The sequence below is a fragment of the Oncorhynchus nerka genome, unplaced genomic scaffold (assembly GCF_034236695.1).
Source record: "Oncorhynchus nerka isolate Pitt River unplaced genomic scaffold, Oner_Uvic_2.0 unplaced_scaffold_1079, whole genome shotgun sequence".
Classification (NCBI taxonomy): Eukaryota; Metazoa; Chordata; class Actinopteri; order Salmoniformes; family Salmonidae; genus Oncorhynchus; species Oncorhynchus nerka.
Window position 1 is genome coordinate 12,064 of NW_027040242.1, and position 23,550 is coordinate 35,613.

Consider the following 23,550-nt stretch of genomic DNA (forward strand, 5'->3'; position numbering starts at 1 on the left):
TGGGTGTCAGACAGTCAGTGGAGGGAGAGAAGGAGTGGGTGTCAGACAGCCAGTGGAGGGACAGAGTGGAGAAGGAGTGGGTGTCAGACAGTCAGGAGGGAGAGAAGGAGTGGGTGTCAGACAGTCAGTGGAGGGAGAGAAGGAGTGGGTGTCAGACAGTCAGTGGAGGGAGAGAAGGTGGGGTGTCAGGGTGGGTGTCAGACAGTCAGTGGAGGGAGAGAAGGAGTGGGTGTCAGACAGTCAGGAGGGAGAGAAGGAGTGGGTGTCAGACAGTCAGTGGAGGGTGAGAAGGAGTCAGTCAGTGGAGGGAGAGAAGGAGTGGGTCAGACAGTCAGTGGAGGGAGAGAAGGATGGGTGTCAGCCAGTCAGTGGAGGGAGAGAAGGAGTGGGTGTCAGACAGTCAGTGGAGGAGAGAAGGAGTGGGTGTCAGCCAGTGGAGGGAGAGAAGGAGTGGGTGTCAGACAGTCAGGAGGGGAGAAGGAGGGTGTCAGACAGTCAGTGGAGGGAGAGAAGGAGTGGGTGTCAGACACAGTCAGGAGGAGAGAAGGAGTGGGTGTCAGACAGCCAGTGGAGGGAGAAGGAGTGGGTGTCAGACAGTCAGGAGGGAGAGAAGGAGTGGGTGTCAGACAGTCAGGAGAGAAGGAGTGGGGGTCAGTGGAGGGAGAGAAGGAGTGGGTGTCAGACAGTCAGTGGAGGGAGAGAAGGAGTGGGGTCAGACAGTCAGTGGAGGGAGAGAAGGAGTGGGGGTCAGACAGTCAGTGGAGGAGAGAAGGAGTGGGGTCAGACAGTCAGTGGAGGGAGAGAAGGAGTGGGTGTCAGACAGTCAGGAGGAGAGAAGGAGTGGGTGTCAGACAGCCAGTGGAGGGAGAGAAGGAGTGGGTGTCAGACAGTCAGTGGAGGGAGAGAAGGAGTGGGTGTCAGGGAGAGAAGAGTGGGTGTCAGACAGCCAGTGGAGGCAGAGAGAAGGAGTGGGGGTCAGACAGTCAGTGGAGGGAGAGAAGGAGTGGGTGTCAGACAGTCAGTGGAGGGAGAGAAGGAGTGGGTGTCAGTCAGTGGGTGTCAGTCAGTGGAGGGAGAGAAGGAGTGGGTGTCAGACAGTCAGGAGGGAGAGAAGGAGTGGGTGTCAGACAGCCAGTGGAGGGAGAGAAGGAGTGGGTGTCAGACAGTCAGGAGGGAGAAGGAGGTGTCAGACAGCCAGTGGAGGGAGAGAAGGAGTGGGTGTCAGACAGCCAGTGGAGGAGAGAAGGAGTGGGTGTCAGCCAGTCAGTGGAGTGAGAGAAGGAGTGGGTGTCAGCCAGTCAGTGGAGTGAGAGAAGGAGTGGGTGTCAGACAGTCAGTGGAGGGAGATAAGGAGTGGGTGTCAGCCAGTCAGTGGGTGTCAGACAGCCAGTGGAGGCAGTGGGTGTCAGACAGTCAGGAGAGAAGGAGTGGGTGTCAGACAGTGGAGGGAGAGGAGGGAGACAGCCAGTGGAGGCAGAGGAGTGGGTGTCAGACAGTCAGTGGAGGGAGAGAAGGAGTGGGTGTCAGACAGTCAGTGGAGGGAGAGAAGGAGTGGGTGTCAGACAGTCAGTGGAGTGGAGGGAGAGAAGGAGTGGGTGTCAGACAGTCAGGAGGGAGAGAAGGGTGGGTGTCAGACAGTCAGGAGGGAGAGAAGGAGTGGGTGTCAGTCAGTGGAGGGAGAGAAGGAGTGGGTGTCAGACAGTCAGTCAGTGGAGGGAGAGAAGGAGTGGGTGTCAGCCAGTGGAGGAGAGAAGGAGTGGGTGTCAGACAGCCAGTGGAGGGAGAGAAGGAGTGGGGTCAGACAGTCAGTGGAGGGAGAGAAGGAGTGGGTGTCAGACAGTCAGTGGAGGGTGAGAAGGGTGTCAGACAGTCAGGTGGAGGAGTGGGTGTCAGACAATCAGTGGAGGGAGAGAAGGAGTGGGTGTCAGACAGTCAGTGGAGGGAGAGAAGGAGTGGGTGTCAGACAGTCAGTGGAGGGAGAGAAGGAGGGGTCAGACAGTCAGTGGAGGGAGAGTGGGTGTCAAGGAGTGGGTGTCAGACAGTCAGTGGAGGGAGAGAAGGAGTGGGTGTCAGACAGTCAGGAGGGAGAGAAGGAGTGGGTGTCAGACAGTCAGTGGAGGGAGAGAAGGAGTGGGTGTCAGACAGCCAGGAGAGAAGGAGGGAGAGAAGGAGTGGGTGTCAGACAGTCAGTGGAGGGAGAGAAGGAGTGGGTGTCAGCCAGTCAGTGGGTGTCAGACAGCCAGTGGAGGCAGAGAAGGAGTGGGTGTCAGACAGTCAGAGGGAGAGAAGGGTGGGGAAGAGAAGACAGTCAGTGGAGGCAGGGTGTCAGACAGTCAGTGGAGGGAGAGAAGGAGTGGGTGTCAGACAGTCAGTGGAGGGAGAGAAGGAGTGGGTGTCAGACAGTCAGGAGGAGAGAAGGAGGGTGTCAGACAGCCAGTGGAGGGAGAGAAGGAGTGGGTGTCAGACAGCCAGTGGAGGGAGAGAAGGAGTGGGTGTCAGCCAGTGGAGGGAGAGAAGGAGTGGAGTGTCAGCCAGTCAGTGGAGGGAGAGAAGGAGTGGGTGTCAGCCAGGAGGAGAGAAGGAGTCAGTGGAGGGAGATAAGGAGTGGGTGTCAGCCAGTCAGTGGGTGTCAGACAGCCAGTGGAGGGGCAGAGAAGGAGTGGGTGTCAGACAGTCAGGAGGGAGAGAAGAGGGAGAGTGGAGGGAGAGAAGGAGGGGGTCAGACAGCCAGTGGAGGGAGAGAAGGAGTGGGGTGTCAGGAGTGGGTGTCAGCCAGTGGAGGCAGAGAAGGAGTGGGTGTCAGACAGTCAGTGGAGGGAGAGAAGGAGTGGGTGTCAGCCAGTCAGTGGAGGGAGAGAGAAGGAGTGGGGTCAGACAGCCAGTGGAGGAGAGAAGGAGTGGGTGTCAGACAGTCAGGAGGGGAGAAGGAGTGGGGTCAGACAGTCAGGAGGGAGAGAAGGAGTGGGTGTCAGCCAGTGGAGGAGAGAAGGAGGTGTCAGACAGCCAGTGGAGGGAGAGAAGGAGTGGGTGTCAGACAGTCAGTGGAGGGAGAGAAGGAGTGGGTGTCAGCCAGTCAGTGGAGTGAGAGAAGGAGTGGGTGTCAGACAGTCAGTGGAGGGAGAGAAGGAGTGGGTGTCAGACAGTCAGTGGAGGGAGAGAAGGAGTGGGGGTCAGACAGTCAGTGGAGGAGAGAAGGAGTGGGTGTCAGACAGTCAGTGGAGGGAGAGAAGGAGTGGGTGTCAGACAGTCAGGAGGGAGAGAAGGAGTGGGTGTCAGACAGCCAGTGGAGGGAGAGAAGGAGTGGGTGTCAGACAGTCAGTGGAGGGAGAGAAGGAGTGGGTGTCAGCCAGTCAGTGGGTGTCAGACAGCCAGTGGAGGCAGAGAAGGAGAGGGGTCAGACAGGTCAGTGGAGGGAGAGAAGGAGGGTGGGTGTCAGGACAGTCAGTGGAGGGAGAGAAGGAGTGGGTGTCAGACAGTCAGGATTGAGAGAAGGAGTGCGTGTCAGACAGTCAGTGGAGGAGAGAAGGAGTGGGTGTCAGACAGTCAGTGGAGGAGAGAAGGAGTGGGTGTCAGCCAGTCAGTGGGTGTCAGACAGCCAGTGGAGGCAGAGAAGGAGTGGGGGTCAGACAGTCAGTGGAGGGAGAGAAGGAGTGGGTGTCAGACAGTCAGTGGAGGGAGAGAAGGAGTGGGTGTCAGACAGTCAGGATTGAGAGAAGGAGTGCGTGTCAGACAGTCAGTGGAGGGAGAGAAGGAGTGGGTGTCAGACAGTCAGGAGGGAGAGAAGGAGTGGGTGTCAGACAGTCAGTGGAGGGAGAGAAGGAGTGGGTGTCAGACAGTCAGGAGGGAGAGAAGGAGTGGGTGTCAGCCAGTCAGTGGGTGTCAGACAGCCAGTGGAGGCAGAGAAGGAGTGGGGGTCAGACAGTCAGTGGAGGGAGAGAAGGAGTGGGTGTCAGACAGTCAGTGGAGGGAGAGAAGGAGTGGGTGTCAGACAGTCAGGATTGAGAGAAGGAGTGCGTGTCAGACAGTCAGTGGAGGGAGAGAAGGAGTGGGTGTCAGACAGTCAGTGGAGGGAGAGAAGGAGTGGGTGTCAGCCAGTCAGTGGGTGTCAGACAGCCAGTGGAGGCAGAGAAGGAGTGGGGGTCAGACAGTCAGTGGAGGGAGAGAAGGAGTGGGTGTCAGACAGTCAGTGGAGGGAGAGAAGGAATGGGTGTCAGACAGTCAGGATTGAGAGAAGGAGTCGTGTCAGACAGTCAGTGGAGGGAGAGAAAGGAGTGGGTGTCAGACAGTCAGGAGGGAGAGAAGGAGTGGGTGTCAGACAGTCAGTGGAGGGAGAGAAGGAGTGGGTGTCAGACAGTCAGGAGGGAGAGAAGGAGTGGGTGTCAGACAGCCAGTGGAGGGAGAGAAGGAGTGGGTGTCAGACAGCCAGTGGAGTGAGAGAAGGAGTGGGTGTCAGCCAGTCAGTGGAGTGAGAGAAGGAGTGGGTGTCAGCCAGTCAGTGGAGTGAGAGAAGGAGTGGGTGTCAGACAGTCAGTGGAGGGAGATAAGGAGTGGGTGTCAGCCAGTCAGTGGGTGTCAGACAGCCAGTGGAGGCAGAGAAGGAGTGGGTGTCAGACAGTCAGGAGGGAGAGAAGGAGTGGGGGTCAGACAGCCAGTGGAGGGAGAGAAGGAGTGGGTGTCAGACAGCCAGTGGAGGCAGAGAAGGAGTGGGTGTCAGACAGTCAGTGGAGGGAGAGAAGGAGTGGGTGTCAGCCAGTCAGTGGAGGGAGAGAAGGAGTGGGGGTCAGACAGTCAGGAGGGAGAGAAGGAGTGGGTGTCAGCCAGTGGAGGGAGAGAAGGAGTGGGTGTCAGACAGTCAGAGGAGGGAGGTGCTGACAGCCAGTCAGTGGGTGTCAGACAGTCAGGAGGGAGAGAAGGAGTGGTGTGTCAGACAGTCAGTGGAGGGAGAGAAGGAGTGGGTGTCAGACAGTCAGTGGAGGGAGAGAAGGAGTGGGTGTCAGACAGTCAGGAGGGAGAGAAGGAGTGGGTGTCAGACAGTCAGGAGGGAGAGAAGGAGTGAGGGTCAGTCAGTGGAGGGAGAGAAGGAGTGGGTGTCAGACAGTCAGTGGAGGGAGAGAAGGAGTGGAGGGAGAAGGGGGTCAGACAGTCAGTGGAGGGAGAGAAGGAGTGGGGTCAGACAGTCAGTGGAGGGAGAGAAGGAGTGGGGTCAGACAGTCAGTGGAGGGAGAGAAGGAGTGGGTGTCAGACAGTCAGGAGGGAGAGAAGGAGAGGGTGTCAGACAGCCAGTGGAGGGAGAGAAGGAGTGGGTGTCAGACAGTCAGTGGAGGGAGAGAAGGAGTGGGTGTCAGCCAGTCAGTGGGTGTCAGACAGCCAGTGGAGGCAGAGAAGGAGTGGGGGTCAGACAGTCAGTGGAGGGAGAGAAGGAGTGGGTGTCAGACAGTCAGTGGAGGGAGAGAAGGAGTGGGTGTCAGCCAGTCAGTGGGTGTCAGACAGCCAGTGGAGGGAGAGAAGGAGTGGGTGTCAGACAGTCAGGAGGGAGAGAAGGAGTGGGTGTCAGACAGCCAGTGGAGGGAGAGAAGGAGTGGGTGTCAGACAGCCAGTGGAGGGAGAGAAGGAGTGGGTGTCAGCCAGTCAGTGGAGTGAGAGAAGGAGTGGGTGTCAGCCAGTCAGTGGAGTGAGAGAAGGAGTGGGTGTCAGACAGTCAGTGGAGGGAGATAAGGAGTGGGTGTCAGCCAGTCAGTGGGTGTCAGACAGCCAGTGGAGGCAGAGAAGGAGTGGGTGTCAGACAGTCAGGAGGGAGAGAAGGAGTGGGGGTCAGACAGCCAGTGGAGGGAGAGAAGGAGTGGGTGTCAGACAGTCAGGAGGGAGAGAAGGAGTGGGTGTCAGACAGTCAGTGGAGGGAGAGAAGGAGTGGGTGTCAGACAGTCAGGAGGGAGAGAAGGAGTGGGTGTCAGACAGTCAGGAGGGAGAGAAGGAGTGGGGGTCAGTCAGTGGAGGGAGAGAAGGAGTGGGTGTCAGACAGTCAGTGGAGGGAGAGAAGGAGTGGGTGTCAGCCAGTCAGTGGAGTGAGAGAAGGAGTGGGTGTCAGACAGTCAGTGGAGGGAGAGAAGGAGTGGGTGTCAGCCAGTCAGTGGGTGTCAGACAGCCAGTGGAGGCAGAGAAGGAGTGGGGGTCAGACAGTCAGTGGAGGGAGAGAAGGAGTGGGTGTCAGACAGTCAGTGGAGGGAGAGAAGGAGTGGGTGTCAGACAGTCAGGAGGGAGAGAAGGAGTGGGTGTCAGACAATCAGGAGGGAGAGAAGGAGTGGGTGTCAGACAGTCAGTGGAGGGAGAGAAGGAGTGGGGGTCAGACAGTCAGTGGAGGGAGAGAAGGAGTGGGGGTCAGACAGTCAGTGGAGGGAGAGAAGGAGTGGGGGTCAGACAGTCAGTGGAGGGAGAGAAGGAGTGGGTGTCAGACAGTCAGGTGGGAGAGAAGGAGTGGGTGTCAGACAGTCAGGAGGGAGAGAAGGAGTGGGTGTCAGACAGCCAGTGGAGGGAGAGAAGGAGTGGGTGTCAGACAGTCAGTGGAGGGAGAGAAGGAGTGGGTGTCAGCCAGTCAGTGGGTGTCAGACAGCCAGTGGAGGCAGAGAAGGAGTGGGGGTCAGACAGTCAGTGGAGGGAGAGAAGGAGTGGGTGTCAGACAGTCAATGGAGGGAGAGAAGGAGTGGGTGTCAGACAGTCAGGAGGGAGAGAAGGAGTGTGTGTCAGACAGTCAGTGGAGGGAGAGAAGGAGTGGGTGTCAGACAGTCAGGAGGGAGAGAAGGAGTGGGTGTCAGACAGTCAGTGGAGGGAGAGAAGGAGTGGGTGTCAGACAGTCAGGAGGGAGAGAAGGAGTGGGTGTCAGACAGCCAGTGGAGGGAGAGAAGGAGTGGGTGTCAGACAGCCAGTGGAGGGAGAGAAGGAGTGGGTGTCAGCCAGTCAGTGGAGTGAGAGAAGGAGTGGGTGTCAGCCAGTCAGTGGAGTGAGAGAAGGAGTGGGTGTCAGACAGTCAGTGGAGGGAGATAAGGAGTGGGTGTCAGCCAGTCAGTGGGTGTCAGACAGCCAGTGGAGGCAGAGAAGGAGTGGGTGTCAGACAGTCAGGAGGGAGAGAAGGAGTGGGGGTCAGACAGCCAGTGGAGGGAGAGAAGGAGTGGGTGTCAGACAGCCAGTGGAGGCAGAGAAGGAGTGGGTGTCAGACAGTCAGTGGAGGGAGAGAAGGAGTGGGTGTCAGCCATTCAGTGGAGGGAGAGAAGGAGTGGGGGTCAGACAGTCAGGAGGGAGAGAAGGAGTGGGTGTCAGCCAGTGGAGGGAGAGAAAGAGTGGGGGTCAGACAGCCAGTGGAGGGAGAGAAGGAGTGGGGGTCAGACAGCCAGTGGAGGGAGAGAAGGAGTGGGTGTCAGACAGTCAGGAGGGAGAGAAGGAGTGGGGGTCAGACAGTCAGTGGATGGAGAGAAGGAGTGGGTGTCAGACAGTCAGGAGGGAGAGAAGGAGTGGGTGTCAGACAGTCAGGAGGGAGAGAAGGAGTGGGGTCAGACAGTCAGTGGAGGGAGAGAAGGAGTGGGGGTCAGACAGCCAGTGGAGGGAGAGAAGGAGTGGGGGTCAGACAGTCAGTGGAGGGAGAGAAGGAGTGGGTGTCAGACAGTCAGTGGAGGGAGAGAAGGAGTGGGTGTCAGATAGCCAGTGGAGGGAGAGAAGGAGTGGGTGTCAGACAGTCAGTGGAGGGAGAGAAGGAGTGGGTGTCAGACAGTCAGTGGAGGGAGAGAAGGAGTGGGTGTCAGACAGTCAGTGGAGGGAGAGGAGTGGGTGTCAGACAGCCAGTGGAGGGAGAGAAGGAGTGGGTGTCAGACAGTCAGTGGAGGGAGAGAAGGAGTGGGTGTCACACAGTCAGTGGAGGGAGAGAAGGAGTGGGTGTCTCGTTACTATTTCTTGCACCATGTGTTTCTGTGTATCTTCTCTGTCTGCTGTCCTGTTACCCCACATACCTCTGACTGCTTATGAAAACCATGCTGGTCTTAACCAGATGGGCTCCAGGCCCAGTTCAACACGGATCCATGACATGTTGCACTTGTGTTATATCTCAACACAATATAATCATAGCTGTGTAATAACATGAGAAATGATGTTGTTGTTGTTTGTGAAAACCTTTGTCCATTTGACCTCTGTCAAGCCGGGTTCTGAATGTTTGTCCATCTGACCTCTGTCAAGCCGGGTTCTGAATGTTTGTCCATTTGACCTTTGTCAAGCCGGGTTCTGAATGTTTTTCTTAACCCTTGACATCTTTGGGTCCACTGTCTGCCAGTCTGACCGGAAACCAAAATTGGTTACTAGGTTTAAGTTCTGTTGAAGCCCTCTTACAGGTCAGAGCCCAGTACCGTAGGTAATCTACAGCTATGTAGAGGTCAGCTGTATTCCACAACACTACAGTAAGCAGGGAGGGGTCTTGGCTACTATTTTTACATCAGTCACGTAGGCCACACTTCCACTCAGGGTGGAACCAGCTGCGTCCAGTCTTTGCACGAGATGGTAGAGCCAAGTAGAATTCTCTCCCACCCTCAAGACACATGGGTAATGTTTGACCAGCAGATGGATCCTCCTGCACAGTAAAGAACATTCTGATCTAGTGTCTATTCTAACAAGTATTTGTACAGAGGAATATATATTACAGAGTAGTTGAGAAAACCTCCAGATACTGAACTGGTCAGTGGCCATCATGAGGCACAACACGCTCAGTGACGTGTAACCTTGTCTACTGAGTTGGATCAGAACTGGTCAGTGGCCATCATGCGGCACAACACGCTCAGTGACGTGTAACCTTGTCTACTGAGTTGGATCAGAACTGGTCAGTGGCCATCATGCGGCACAACACGCTCAGTGACGTGTAACCTTGTCTACTGAGTTGGATCAGAACTGGTCAGTGGCCATCATGAGGCACAACACGCTCAGTGACGTATAACCTTGTCTACTGAGTTGATCAGAACTGGTCAGTGGCCATCATGAGGCACAACACGCTCAGTGACGTGTAACCTTGTCTACTGAGTTGGATCAGAACTGGTCAGTGGCCATCATGAGGCACAACACGCTCAGTGACGTGTAACCTTGTCTACTGAGTTGGATCAGAACTGGTCAGTGGCCATCATGAGGCACAACACGCTCAGTGACGTATAACCTTGTCTACTGAGTTGGATCAGAACTGGTCAGTGGCCATCATGAGGCACAACACGCTCAGTGACGTGTAACCTTGTCTACTGAGTTGGATCAGAACTGGTCAGTGGCCATCATGAGGCACAACACGCTCAGTGACGTATAACCTTGTCTACTGAGTTGGATCAGAACTGGTCGGTGGCCATCATGAGGCACAACACGCTCAGTGACGTGTAACCTTGTCTACTGAGTTGGATCAGAACTGGTCAGTGGCCATTATGAGGCACAACACGCTCAGTGACGTATAACCTTGTCTACTGAGTTGGATCAGAACTGGTCGGTGGCCATCATGAGGCACAACACGCTCAGTGACGTGTAACCTTGTCTACTGAGTTGGATCAGAACTGGTCAGTGGCCATCATGAGGCACAACACGCTCAGTGACGTGCAGTTGTTTTCCATGCTGGGAAGATTGGCACAAAACAGAATCCTATTTTCCTGGTTGTTTTGGCAGTGTTGGCTGGGCCCATGCTGTATATGGAAGTTGTGGAAAGACTACGTGCCGATGTAGAATCATCATGTTTCCAGTGCGCGCTAGTTTCTAAAAAGAGCACACCCACTTGAACACCAGCTGACAAGGCAAATTAGACTGCTATTACACAGGCAACCCAATTCTGATCGTTTGACAACTATTTGCATATCTGATACCTATCTGGTCTTTACCTTAATGTGCAAACAGCAACAAAACACATGGAATCTCATCTTTTGACTTCCGATTTATACCTGTGTTTACACAAGCAGCCCAAATTCTGACATTTTTTCCCACTAAGTGGTCTTTTGACCAATCAGATAAGCTCTGAAAAAGATCTGATGTGATTGGTCAAAAGACCAATTAGTCGGTTTCCCGAGTGGTGCAGCGGTCTGTTGAGGCATCACTACAGCCTGGGATTCAATCCCAGACTGTGTCATTACTGGCTGTGACCGGGAGTCCTATAGGCCGGCGCACAATTGGCCCAGCGTCGTCCGGGTTTGGGGAGAGTTTGGCCCAGCGTCGTCCGGGTTAGGGGAGGGTTTGGCCCAGCGTCGTCCGGGTTAGGGGAGAGTTTGGCCGGGGGGGCTTTACTTGGCTCATCGCGCTCTAGCGACTCCTTGTTGTGGGCCGGGCGTCTGCAGGCTGACTTCGATCGTCAGTTGTACATGTTTCCTCCGACACATTGGTGCAGCTGGCTTCCAGGTTAAGCAAGTGGGTGTTAAGAAGTGCAGTTTGGCGGGTCTCTCAAGTGGCGCAGAGGTCTAAGGCACTGCATCTCACTACGGACACCCTGGTTCGAAACCCAGGCTGTATCACAACCGGCCGTGATTGGGAATCCCATAGGGTGGCGCACAATTGGCACTGCGTCGTCCGGGTTTGGCCGGTGTAGGCTGTCATTGTAAATAAGAATTTGTTCTTAACTGACTTGTCTAGTTTAAATAAAGATTACACAAGTTTTGGAGGACGGATAACTTCTCTCCCGAGTCCGTTGGGGAGTTGCAGTGATGAGACAATATTGTTTTCACGAAATTGGGGAAAAAAATTGGATTCAGAATTGAGCTGCCTGTTTGAACACAGCCTAAGTGGATCTCAACCCTGATACAAACCCTATCCTCCATATGTGATCTCTGTCTGGATGCTCAGATCAGATTCTTTTGATCTGTTTTTATTTCACGACCTGCCATTATCATGACAACCACCCCGACATTTGGTGACTTGAAATGAGCATGGCGTCTGTTTGTTACGTCAGAGGCTACGTCAGTGAAAATGCGCATATCTGATATGGGTCAGATGTAAAACTGAGTGTGGACAGTCAGTAAAAAAGATCAGATATAGAAAGAATATCAGATGTTTGGTTCTTAGAGGAGTAGTTGTGTAACTAGGGGAGGCTTTTGAATGGCTACTTCAACACAGCTGTTGCGAAACGAGATACCGGGTGGATTCGATTATGCTGAGCCGCGGGCACCGGTCTATGGCAATCTGCACAGCTCGAGCATGTCCACAATGCAGCATTTTGCATCATCTAGAAACATGCATCCCTTTTCCATTAAATATAGATTCTAATTTTCGAAACGCAGATTAAGCGTTTTTTCAAAAGCAATCACTTTTGCAATGTGCAAATACAGAATCGCACTCTTAACTCCACGTGCTAAATACGTCACTTTTTGTTTTGAGCCGATTTAGTCGTGGGCATTGAACAGGGCAACTGGCTCAGCCCGGTTCCAAAAGGAATGCAATCAATTTTCTCCCGGTGGAAAACACGCTTACCCGGGCCAGATTAATCGAATCGCCTCATTGGTCTAGATGTATGTTCGTTCCATAATAGGTCCATACAAGTTTAAAAGCATTTGGTGCAGCCTGCTAACACTAAACTCGTGAGTTGCGTCAACCAGGCTAGCAGTCTTCATATATAATATAGGCAACGTTTTGCCATGCGTTTTGTATGAAATGCCGCGGAAAGAACGATGCAAGAACCGGGAAACATTTTCCACCAATCGCCAGTTTTGGACATTATCTGACACATGCCAATAATTCTCTAGCTAGGGAGTTGAAATAAGGTAGTGTGAGTCCAAGCAGGTGTCACTGGATAGGCTAACACAAGACGGCCCAGACAAGGTGTCTCTGGTTTGATTAACCAACAGGACACTTGGAAACATGTCGGAGAAACGCCGGTCGCGATGGTATTTCGGTGGACTTTCCTCAAGTGCTGCCGCCTGTATTACACACCCCTTAGATCTGATCAAGGTAAGATATGTAGAGGAGATGTGATCAAGGCAAGATATTGTAATGTAACATGCAATGAGTGATTCTGTCCCGAAGCCCAGCGCGCAATTGACTTTTCCACTAAAGTATGCTTGATTTGCGGAGTCAATATCTGCATTTATAGAGCCCCACAGTGGAGGCGTCATAATACACATCAAAAATAGTTTTTCCACCATGAATTTTTCCCATGGGGGATTTTAGAATCACTTAAAATAAGTGCTGTGTTTCGTGTAGGTTTACCCTGGTGTAAAGTTACGATAACCATGTAAACTCTCTCTCGGACAAGGTGACTTTTGTCAATATATTTGCCTCTATTTAATCTCAGATTTGAACATGCTAATTAGCATCAAAGTAGACTTCATGCAAGACTACTAATCCCTACAAGTTTCTGCATGTCTTCTCTAGCTGACACCTTTGCTAACAGGTTTTGTATCAATTTAAAACTTGCACAAGACAGTTCACATAATTGTCCATTTAAAAAATGTAGCCAGTTTATTAATTGCAACATTTTGCTAACAATAGACTGGTAATCCAGAGATTTTTACCTTTGTCTCGATTCGTCAGTCTGGTCCAGATCATCATGGTATTTGTAGTTCTTTAAGTTAGCCACATTAGCTGCTAAAAAGCATATTCATTTTTTGGGGGAGGGTAAATACAGGTGAATGATATTATTATTCATTGATTGTTTTTGGTAAAGCTGCGTTTGAATCCCAGAGCATGTAAGTGGACCAACAAGAGCTATCAGTTTTACTAATTTGACTTCAGATTCTGACGCTTATCCACATTTTTCCAAACATCACATTTCGAAGTGTTTTTTTGACAGCCTTGGTTGCTCCTCCTGCTCAGCATCATTCTTCATTCATTCTAAATGGTTAATTTAAGGGTTAAGGTTTTGGATAGGGTTAAAACAGTATATATATATATATATATATATAATTTAAATGTGTCTACCACTGGGATTGAACACACAACCTCCTATGCTGAGCACTAGGATCAACCCCAGATGTCGAAAGCATATCGTTTGGAGCAACGTCAGTAAACATCAAAATCTGAAGTAAAATTTGTAAAATCGTGAGATTTTTGTTGGCTCAATTACATGCCCTGGCATCCAAAAGCAGCCCTGCTTTAGGCTATCAAATAACTGGCTATCAAATAACTGGCTATCAAATAACTGGCTATCAAATAGCTGGCTATCAAATAACTGGCTATCAAATAGCTGTCGATAAATCATCATATCAATGGATGGAATCAGTAAATGAATGGCTGCAACAACGGCCTGACGAGCACAACTGACAACTGGCACTGCATAACAAATGAGGCCTAATTAGACAAAATAACAATTTAAGTCATTTGAACAAAATAGTAAGTTGTTCAATTGACTCAGTATCTCATTTAAATGACTTAGTAGCAGGTTTGAACGACTTAGTAAAAATATATATATAATAACTAAGTCGTTCGGACTAGATACTAAGTCGTTCGGACTAGATACTAAGTCGTTCGGACTAGATACTAAGTCGTTCGGACTAGATACTAAGTCGTTCGGACTAGATACTAAGTCGTTCGGGTGAGATTATTCAAACTAGATACTAAGTCGTTCGGACTAGATACTAAGTCGTTCAGATTATTCTAAGGCTCTACGTTTCTTTTCTTCTTCCTTGGCATTCAGGACTTCAGTAAATAACAAATGGGCTGAATTGTACCAATGGTATGACGTTTCTATGAATTAGGCCTAATAGTTCACTTCATCGGCTCTCCTACTAGCCCAATATTTAATACTAGTGAATTATACAGTTCACTTTACTGGTTGTAATATTTGTGTTGAGTCTTCTTGATGGTTCCTTATCTCGGTAGTGGAGAAAGTGGGAGTTGGGACTCTGACATCATCACGTCCACCGGTTGTCATGTAAACATTTAGACCTTGGTCTTTGACTGTTGTTGTTCTGTGTGAACTTTGACTTCCAGTTGATGCATTATCAACATCACACACAATGTAGCTATTTATTCATTTTTAAACAGTAATACTAAAACGTTACATTGACATTGACTCCTCTCTCTACTGTGTCTCTTCCTGGTTTTTGATATGTGTTCTCCTCCAGGTGCACCTTCAGACACAGCACGAGGTGAGGATGAGGATGATGGGAATGACCATGAGTGTGGTGCAGAGAGAAGGTGTTCTGGCTCTGTACAGTGGCCTCAGCGCCTCCCTCTGCAGACAGGTGGGTAGATACGCACACCGCCATCGCCTCCAAGAGCGTTATGTTAAATACACTTCTTGTCATATTCTGTATGTTCTAATGTCTCTATGATCAATAGTCAGTGTCACTAGCATCGAATAGGCCCCGCATTTCTCTACGTCTGGCTGTGCTTTCCTCCTGGCCACCCAAATCCCGGCCAACAGCTCCGCACCCCCCGTAGCTTCGTGCCCAAGCCTCCCCAGCTTCTCCTTCACCCAAATCCAGATAGCAGATGTTCTGAAAGAGCTGCAGAACCTGGACCTGTACAAATCAGCTGGGCTAGACAATCTGGACCCTCTCTTTCTAAAATTATCCACCGCCATTGTTACATCCCCTATTACCAGTCTGTTCAACCTCTCTTTCGTATCACCCGAGATCTCTAAAGATTGGAAAGCTGTCGCGGTCATCCCCCTCTTCAAAGGGGGTGACACTCTAGACCTAAACTGTTACAGACCTATATCGATCCTGCCCTGCCTTTTTTAAGTCTTCAAAAGCCAAGTTAACAGATCACTGACCACTTCAAATCCCACCGTACTTTCTCCGCTGTGCAATCCGGTTTCCGAGCTGGTCACGGGTGCACCTCAGCCACGCTCAAGGTACTAAATGATATCATAACTGCCATCGATAAAAGATAGTACTGTGCAGCCGTCTTCATCAACCAGGCCAAGGCTTTCGACTCTGTCAATCACCGTATTATTATCGGCAGACTCAACAGCCTTGGTTTCTCAAATGACTGCCTTGCCTGGTTCACCAACTACTTCTCAGATAGAGTTCAGTGTGTCATATCAGAGGGCCTGTTGTCTGGACCTCTGACAGTCTCTATGGGTGTGCCACAGGGTTCAATTCTCGGGCCGACTCTTTTCTCTATATATATCAACGATGTCGCTCTTACTGTGGGTGATTCCTTGATCCACTTCTATGCAGGCGACACCATTCTGAATACATCTGGCCCTTCTTTGTACACTGTGTTAACAAACCTCCAGACTCGCTTCAATGCCATACAGCACTCCTTCCGTGGCCTCCAACTGCTCTTAAATGCTAGTAAAACTAAATGCATGCTTTCCAACCGATCGCTGCCCGCACCCGCCTGCCCGACTAGCATCACTACTCTGGACGGTTCTGACTTAGAATATGTGGACAGCTACAAATACCTAGGTGTCTGGCTAGACTGTAACCTCTCCTTCCAGACTCATATTAACCATCTCCAATCCAAAATTAAATCTAGAATCGGCTTCGCAACAAAGCCTCCTTCACTCACGCTGCCAAACATGCCCTCGTAAAACTGACTATCCTACCAATCCTTGACTTCGGCGACTTCATTTACAAAATAGACTCCAACACTCTACATCCAATTTGCTGAGTAGTCTATCACAGTGCCATCTGTTTGGTCACCAAAACCCCATATATTACCAACCACTGCGACCTGTATGCTCTCGTCGGCTGGCCCTTGCTACATATTCGTCGCCAGACCCACTGGCTCCATCTATAAGTCTTTGCTAGGTAAAGCTCTGCCTTATCTCAGCTCACTGGTTACCATAACAACACCCACCCGTAGCACGCGTTCCAGCAGGTATATCTCACTGGTCATCCCCAAAGCCAACACATAATTTGGCCGCCTTTCCTTCCAGTTCTCTGCTGCCAGTGACTGGAACGAATTGCAAAAATCCCTGAAGTTGGAGACTTCTATCTCCCTCACTAACTTTAAGCATCCGCTATCTGAGCAGCTTACTGATCGCTGCAGCTGTACACAGCCCATCTGTAAATAGCACATCCAACTGCCTACTACATCCCCATATGGGTTTCATTTACTTTTTTTGCTCTTTTGCACACCAGTATTTCTACTTCCACATCATCTGCACATCTATCACTCCAGTGTTAATTTGCTAAATTGTATTTACTTCCTTACTGTGGCCTATTTATTGCCTTACCTCCTTATGCCATTTGCACACCCTTTATATAGACTTCTTCTATTGTGTTATTGACTGTACGTTTGTTTATTCCATGTGTAACTCTGTGTTGTTGTTTGTGTCGGACTGCTTTGCTTTATCTTGCCCAGGTCGCAGTTGTAAATGAGAACTTGTTCTCAACTAGCCTACCTGGTTAAATAAAGGTAAATTAATGAAATATTATCTTTGTCCCCCCCCCAGATGACGTATTCTCTGTCCCGCTTCGCCATCTATGAGACAGTGAGTGATCAGATGAAGGACAGGACCCATGGTCCCATGCCCTTCTACCAGAAGGTCCTTCTGGGGTTGGTTGGAGGTACACACACACTTCTCACTGTGTTTTAACCACAGGGTTATCTGTTGCTACACAGACCTAAACCCAGCTGGCTCTAATGACAACATGATTAGTTCTGTAATGTTCTGTCGTACACCTTTCACACTACCGAACTGGGCCAAGATTACACATCCACTATAGTTGCTGGAACCGTGCTGGATGGAACGTATCACAGGAGGCTGCTGAGGGGAGGACGACTCATAATAAAGTCTGGAACGGAGTAAATGGAATGGCATCAAACACCTGGAAACCATGGAAACAATGTTTGATATCATTCCACTCCAGCCATTACCGCTAGCCTGTCCTCCCCAATTAAGGTGCCAGCACTGTACAGGTCACCACACTACTGTGTATAAGTCTCTCACCTTTGTCTGTGGATTTATAGTGACCCCAGCAGTATGGTTCACATCTGTCTGTCTGTCTGTCTGTAGGATTTGCCGGGGGATTCATTGGGACCCCAGCAGACATGGTTAATGTCAGGTGAGTCAAATCTAGAAATAAGATTACTGAAGTGTATATTTTAAGAATTGTATTGCAGTTGTCCATGGTTAATAATGTCCACTAGATGTCAGTGATGACATGCAGTATACAGTGGCTTGTGAAAGTAATCACCCTCTTGGCATTTTTCCTATTTTGTTGCCTTACAACCTGGAATTAAAATATATTTTTAGGGGTTTGTACCATTTGATTTACACAACACACCTACCACTTTGAAGATTCATAATATTTTTTTGTGAAACAAACAAGAAATAAGACAAAAACAGAACTTGAGCGTGCATAACTATTCACCCCCCAATGTCAATTATTTGTAAAGCCACGTTTAGTAGCAATTACAGCTGCAAGTCTCTTGGGGTATGTCTCTATAAGCTTGACACATCTAGCCACTGGGACTTTTGCTCATTCTTCAAGGCAATACTGCACCAGCTCCTTCAAGTTGGATGGGTTCCGCTGGTGTACAGCAATCTTTAAGTCATACCACAGATTCTCAATTTGATTGAGGTCTGGGCTTTGACTAGGCCATTCCAATACATTTAAATGTTTCCCCTTAAACCACTTGAGTGTTGCTTTAGCAGTATGCTTAGGGTCATTGGCCTGCTGGAAGGTGAACCTCTGGCCCAGTCTCAAATCTCTTGAAGACTGAAACAGGTTTCCCTCAAGAATTTACCTGTCATTCAATTCTGACCAGTTTCCCAGTCCCTGCCGATGGAAAAACATACCCACAGCATGATCCTGCCACCACCATGCTTTACTGTGGGGATGGTGTTCTTGGGGTGATGGGAGGTTTGCGCCAGACATAGCGTTTTCCTTGATGGCCAAAAATCTCAATTTTAGTCTCATCTAAAGCCCAGCTGTGTGGAGTGTACGGCTTAGTGGACTTTATTTAACTAACTATGTGACTTCTGAAGGTAATTGGCTGCACCAGATCTTATTTAGGGGCTTCATAGCAAAGGGGGTGAATACATACACACACACCACTTTTTTTTTTTAAACAAGTACTTTTTAAAATTTCACTTCACCAATTTGGACTATTTTGTGTCCATTACATGAAATCCAAATAAAAATCCATTTACATTACAGGTTGTAATGCAACAAAATATGAAAAATGCCTCGGCGGGTGAATACTTTTACAAGGCTCTGTATTGCTTTACTCAACCATTCAATAGATCAGGACTGGACAACAGCCCTCAGGGGGACTGGAGTGGTTTCACACTGTTCCCCCATCATCCTTAGCAAACACAGCTGATTAAACTGATTGTGTTCTAAACTGAAGATCATGACTAGTTGATTGGAGTCAGATGTGTTACCTAGGGACAAAGTGTGACACCAATCAGGCCCCAGAGGACTGGAGTTGCCTGTCCTTTCAACTCAGTAAACAATATGACACCAATCAGGCCCCAGAGGACTGGAGTTGCCTGTCCTTTCAACTCAGTAAACAATATGACACCAATCAGGCCCCAGAGGACTGGAGTTGCCCGTCCTTTCAACTCAGTAAACAATATGACACCAATCAGGCCCCAGAGGACTGGAGTTGCCTGTCCTTTCAACTCAGTAAACAAATGTACAGGGCAAAACATTCATACTTCCCACATTTCCCCCCCCGATCCAGAATGCAGAATGACGTTAAAGTACCACTAGAACTCAGGAGAAAGTGAGTATGTGAGTTAAGTATAGTAAAATAATATGATAACCTACATAACGCTGTTAAGGATCGTCTTTGGAGAGATGTTGACCTTCATAAGTGTTGTTTTTCCTCCATCTCTTCCAGTTATGCTCATGCACTAGATGGACTGTTCCGGGTATGGAAAGAGGGTAAGTAAGGGTTGATTGATGGTGGATCATTGGGATCAGGGCGAGGTTGAAGTCACTGGACGATTCGAAGGGACGCAGTTGCACTCATGACACAGTATTTCTCCATAGAGGGAATGAAGAAGCTGTTCTCTGGAGCCACAATGGCATCTTCTAGAGGAGCACTGGTCACTGTTGGACAGGTAAGGTCCTATGGTGGGTTTGTGTCTGTGGGGGGGGGTGTAAACGTGTGTGTCTTTGTCCAAAATGTATCAGCTAGATTTAACTTCTATTTTATTTCTCTGTAGCTGGCCTGTTATGATCAGGCCAAGCAGCTGGTTCTGGGGACAGGAGCCATGCAAGATAACATTCTAACTCACTTCCTGGCCAGCCTCATCGCAGTGAGTGTCCAGTCTACACATTAGAAAGGCAACCAGACAGGAGCTGTGGGTTAGTGGTGTGGAGAGACAGGAGCTGTGGGTTAGTGGTGGAGAGACAGGAGCTGTGGGTTAGTGGTGTGAGAGACAGGAGCTGTGGGTTAGTGGTGGAGAGACAGGAGCTGTGGGTTAGTGGTGGAGAGACAGGAGCTGTGGGTTAGTGGTGTTGAGACAGGAGCTGTGGGTTAGTGGTGGAGAGACAGGAGCTGTGGGTTAGTGGTGGAGAGACAGGAGCTGTGGGTTAGTGGGGTGGTGGAGAGACAGGAGCTGTGGGTTAGTGGGTGGAGACACAGGAGCTGTGGGTTAGTGGTGTGGAGACAGGAGCTCTGGGTTAGTGGTGTGGAGACGGGAGCTGTGGGTTAGTGGTGGAGAGACTGGAGCTGTGGGTTAGTGGTGTGGAGACGGGAGCTGTGGGTTAGTGGTGTGGAGACAGGAGCTGTGGGTTAGTGGTGTGGAGACACAGGAGCTGTGGGTTAGTGGTGTGGAGACAGGAGCTGTGGGTTAGTGGTGTGGAGACAGGAGCTCTGGGTTAGTGGTGTGGAGACGGGAGCTGTGGGTTAGTGGTGTGGAGACGGGAGCTGTGGGTTAGTGGTGTGGAGACGGGAGCTGTGGGTTAGTGGTGTGGAGACACAGGAGCTGTGGGTTAGTGGTGTGGAGACACAGGGCCTCTGGGTTAGTGGTGTATAATGAGACACAGGAGCTCTGGTTCTCTGTGTAGACACAGGAGGCTGTGCCACTGTCCTGTGCCAACCACTGGTTATGTCTTGGGAAGACCAGGCTGTGGGTTGATGAACTGTGGGTTAGTGGTGTGAGAAAAGGGGAGTGGTGTGGACACAGGAGTGTGGGTGTGTGTGTGTACTGGAGATCAGGGCTTGTCAGTTCCAGTCTTAGGTGGTTTGCAGGACTGTAGTGGTGTCTACACAGGAGCTAACACTGTTATCACCCCTGATACAACTAGTTAAGGGCTGGGATGATTCATTGAATCACGGGGGTGTTGCTACAGGGATAGAGTTAACATGTGTATTCACGGTGGGTTCTGACTCCCCAGGACTGAGGACAATGCCAGGGTGAACTCAAAGATGTTGTTTAGGTATATCACTGTGGGGACACAGGAGCTCTGAACTGGTTATGACTCTTTTTTACCTCAGTAAATCTAACCCTTCTTCACCTGTGGCCTCTGTGTTGCTGTTCTGAGGGATGTCGTCAGGTCCATGGAGGCTGAGGGTTATCTGGCAGGCTGCTGCTCCTCACTGCTCTGACAGTTCTGTTGTTGATGGTCAGGGAGGGAGGGCCGGAGGGCATGTGGGTAAATGAGGGCCGGAGGGCAAATGAGGGCCGGAGGGCAAATGAGGGCCGGAGGGCAAATGAGGGCCGGAGGGCAAATGAGGGCCGGAGGGCAAATGAGGGTAAATGAGGTCCGGAGGGCAAATGAGGGTAAATGAGAGATGGAGGGTAAATGAGTGCAAATGAGGGCCAGCGGTATTGGGAGGGAGGGAGGGAAGGTAAATGAGGGAGGGAGGGAGGGAGTTAGGAATGGGTTGTTTTCAACCATGAGCTGCATTAAGAAGCGTCTTTTGTTGTCTTGGATTGTGTTTCTTCTGTTCCAGGGCCTGTTACACTGTGTGAGAGATACAGCTAAACTGGGGCCCAATGCCTTCTACAAGGTAACTGTTGTTTAATGCTACACTGTGTGAGAGATACAGCTAAACTGGGGCCCAATGCCTTCTACAAGGTAACTGTTGTTAAATGCTACACTGTGTGAGAGATACAGCTAAACTGGGGCCCAATGCCTTCTTCTACCTAGTGGTACTGCATCAGCAGACCTAGACCCTGTCACGCTGAACGAGCCAAGACCTAGTGGTACTGAATCAGCAGACCTAGACCCTGTCACGCTGAACGAGCCAAGACCTAGTGGTACTGAATCAGCAGACCTAGACCCTGTCACGCTGAACGAGCCAAGACCTAGTGGTACTGAATCAGCAGACCTAGACCCTGTCACGCTGAACGAGCCAAGACCTAGTGGTACTGAATCAGCAGACCTAGACCCTGTCACGCTGAACGAGCCAAGACCTAGTGGTACTGAATCAGCAGAACTAGACCCTGTCACGCTGAACGAGCCAAGACCTAGTGGTACTGAATCAGCAGAACTAGACCCTGTCACGCTGAACGAGCCAAGACCTAGTGGTACTGAATCAGAAGACCTAGACCCTGTCACGCTGAACGAGCCAAGACCTAGTGGTACTGAATCAGCAGACCTAGACCCTGTCACGCTGAACGAGCCAAGACCTAGTGGTACTGAATCAGCAGACCTAGACCCTGTCACGCTGAACGAGCCAAGACCTAGTGGTACTGAATCAGCCCACGACGTGAACATTTTTGTATGAAACGGCTGCAATCGCACAGTCTGTGGTGGGGTTTATGACATTGACTGACCTGAATCAGGAGTGTCACAGCGAAGACTGGAGACAAAGCCCTTATAACAGTCGCTCCTCTAGGAGGAGAGCTGGTCTCTACATTAAACACAATGCTCAGCTTGAAAAAACACCACTTTAATTCCACCTGCCATACAGACTGGTAAACTTATGGTCTCTCTCCTCTTTAGGGTCTGGTTCCAGCAGGGATCCGTCTCATCCCTCACACGGTCCTCACGTTCATCTTCCTGGAGCAGCTCAGAACCTGCTGCGGCATCAGGATCGTCACCTGAGAGGGGTCAGGGGTCACCACCTGATCACCTATTGAGTAGTCTGAAATGTGACCTCTGCGTCAGGACTGCCAGGCCACGCCCATTCCCTTTGTTCCCTGTTCTATGTGAGCAGGAAACTTTAATCCACCTGCAACCTCCCCCATCCTAAACCCCACCTTCTGGATACAGACTAGTGACTGACTGAATGGGGGGTTCTGGATACAGACTAGTGACTGACTGAATGGGGGTTCTGGATACAGACTAGTGACTGACTGAATGGGGGTTCTGGATACAGACTAGTGACTGACTGAATGGGGGTTCTGGATACAGACTAGTGACTGACTGAATGGGGGTTCTGGATACAGACTAGTGACTGACTGAATGGGGGTTCTGGATACAGACTAGTGACTGACTGAATGGGGGTTCTGGATACAGACTAGTGACTGACTGAAGAAGGGGTTCTGGATACAGACTAGTGTGACTGATACACTGAATGGGGGTTCTGGATACAGACTAGTGACTGACTGAATGGGGGTTCTGGATACAGACTAGTGACTGACTGAAGGGGGTTCTGGATACAGACTAGTGACTGACTGAAGGAGGGGTTCTGGATACAGGGTTCTGGATACAGACTAGTGACTGACTGAATGGGGGTTCTGGATACAGACTAGTGACTGACTGACGGGTGGGGTTCTGGATACAGACTAGTGACTGACTGAAGGGGGTTCTGGATACAGCCTAGTGACTGACTGAAGGGGGGTTCTGGATACAGACTAGTGACTGACTGAAGATACAGAGTGAGGAATGGGGGTTCTGGATACAGACTAGTGACTGACTGAAGGGGGTTCTGGATACAGCCTAGTGACTGACTGAAGGGGGGTTCTGGATACAGACTAGTGACTGACTGAAGACTAGTGACTGGGGTTCTGGATACAGACTAGTGACTGACTGAAGGGGGGTTCTGGATACAGACTAGTGACTGACTGATACAGATGGGGGTTCTGGATACAGACTAATGACTGGGTGAACGGGGGGTTCTGGATACAGACTAGTGACTGACTACAGAACTGACTGAAGGGGGGTTCTGGATACAGACAGACTAGTGACTAGTGACTGAAGGAGGAAGGGGGTTTGGATACAGACTAGTGACTGAGGGGGGGGGTTCTGGATACAGCCTACTGACTGACTGAAGGGGGGGTTCTGGATATAGTGGAATACATTTGACCAGAGCCCAGTGCACTATAGAGGGAATAGACTGCCATTTGGGACACCGATTTAAGTAATCCATCTGAACTTGGAACAGCCTCTGTAGAATGAACCTTGACCCACATGTCTTTAGTTATGTTAATGGCTGCTAGAGGGCGCTGTTACACTGTGGTTATGATGTAGGCGTACTCTGCAGACGGCCACGGCCGCTGTACCAGGTCTTAACGTGTATAAGTGGGTTGGTTGTATGGGAGCGTGCCACTTAATGTGGAGGTTATTGTTATTCACGCCACCGCTGAAGGTCCAGATGTTTTTTTGTATTGTAGATGACATATTTTACATCGATGATGCTTCCTGTTTCATTGACTGTCAAAACGAATGTTTCATTGGGCTAATGAATGGACTGATGAATAAATTATTACCTGTATAGTGATCAATACCAATATGTCCATAAATATGCTTGTTACAGAGATGATTT

General features: G+C 50.3%; 1 pseudogene; it reads left to right on the forward strand.

The window, feature by feature from the left end:
• Positions 1 to 11,378: 11,378 nt before the first annotated feature.
• On the forward strand, positions 11,379 to 22,290 carry LOC135570154 (mitochondrial dicarboxylate carrier-like; annotated as a pseudogene).
• Positions 22,291 to 23,550: the final 1,260 nt, after the last annotated feature.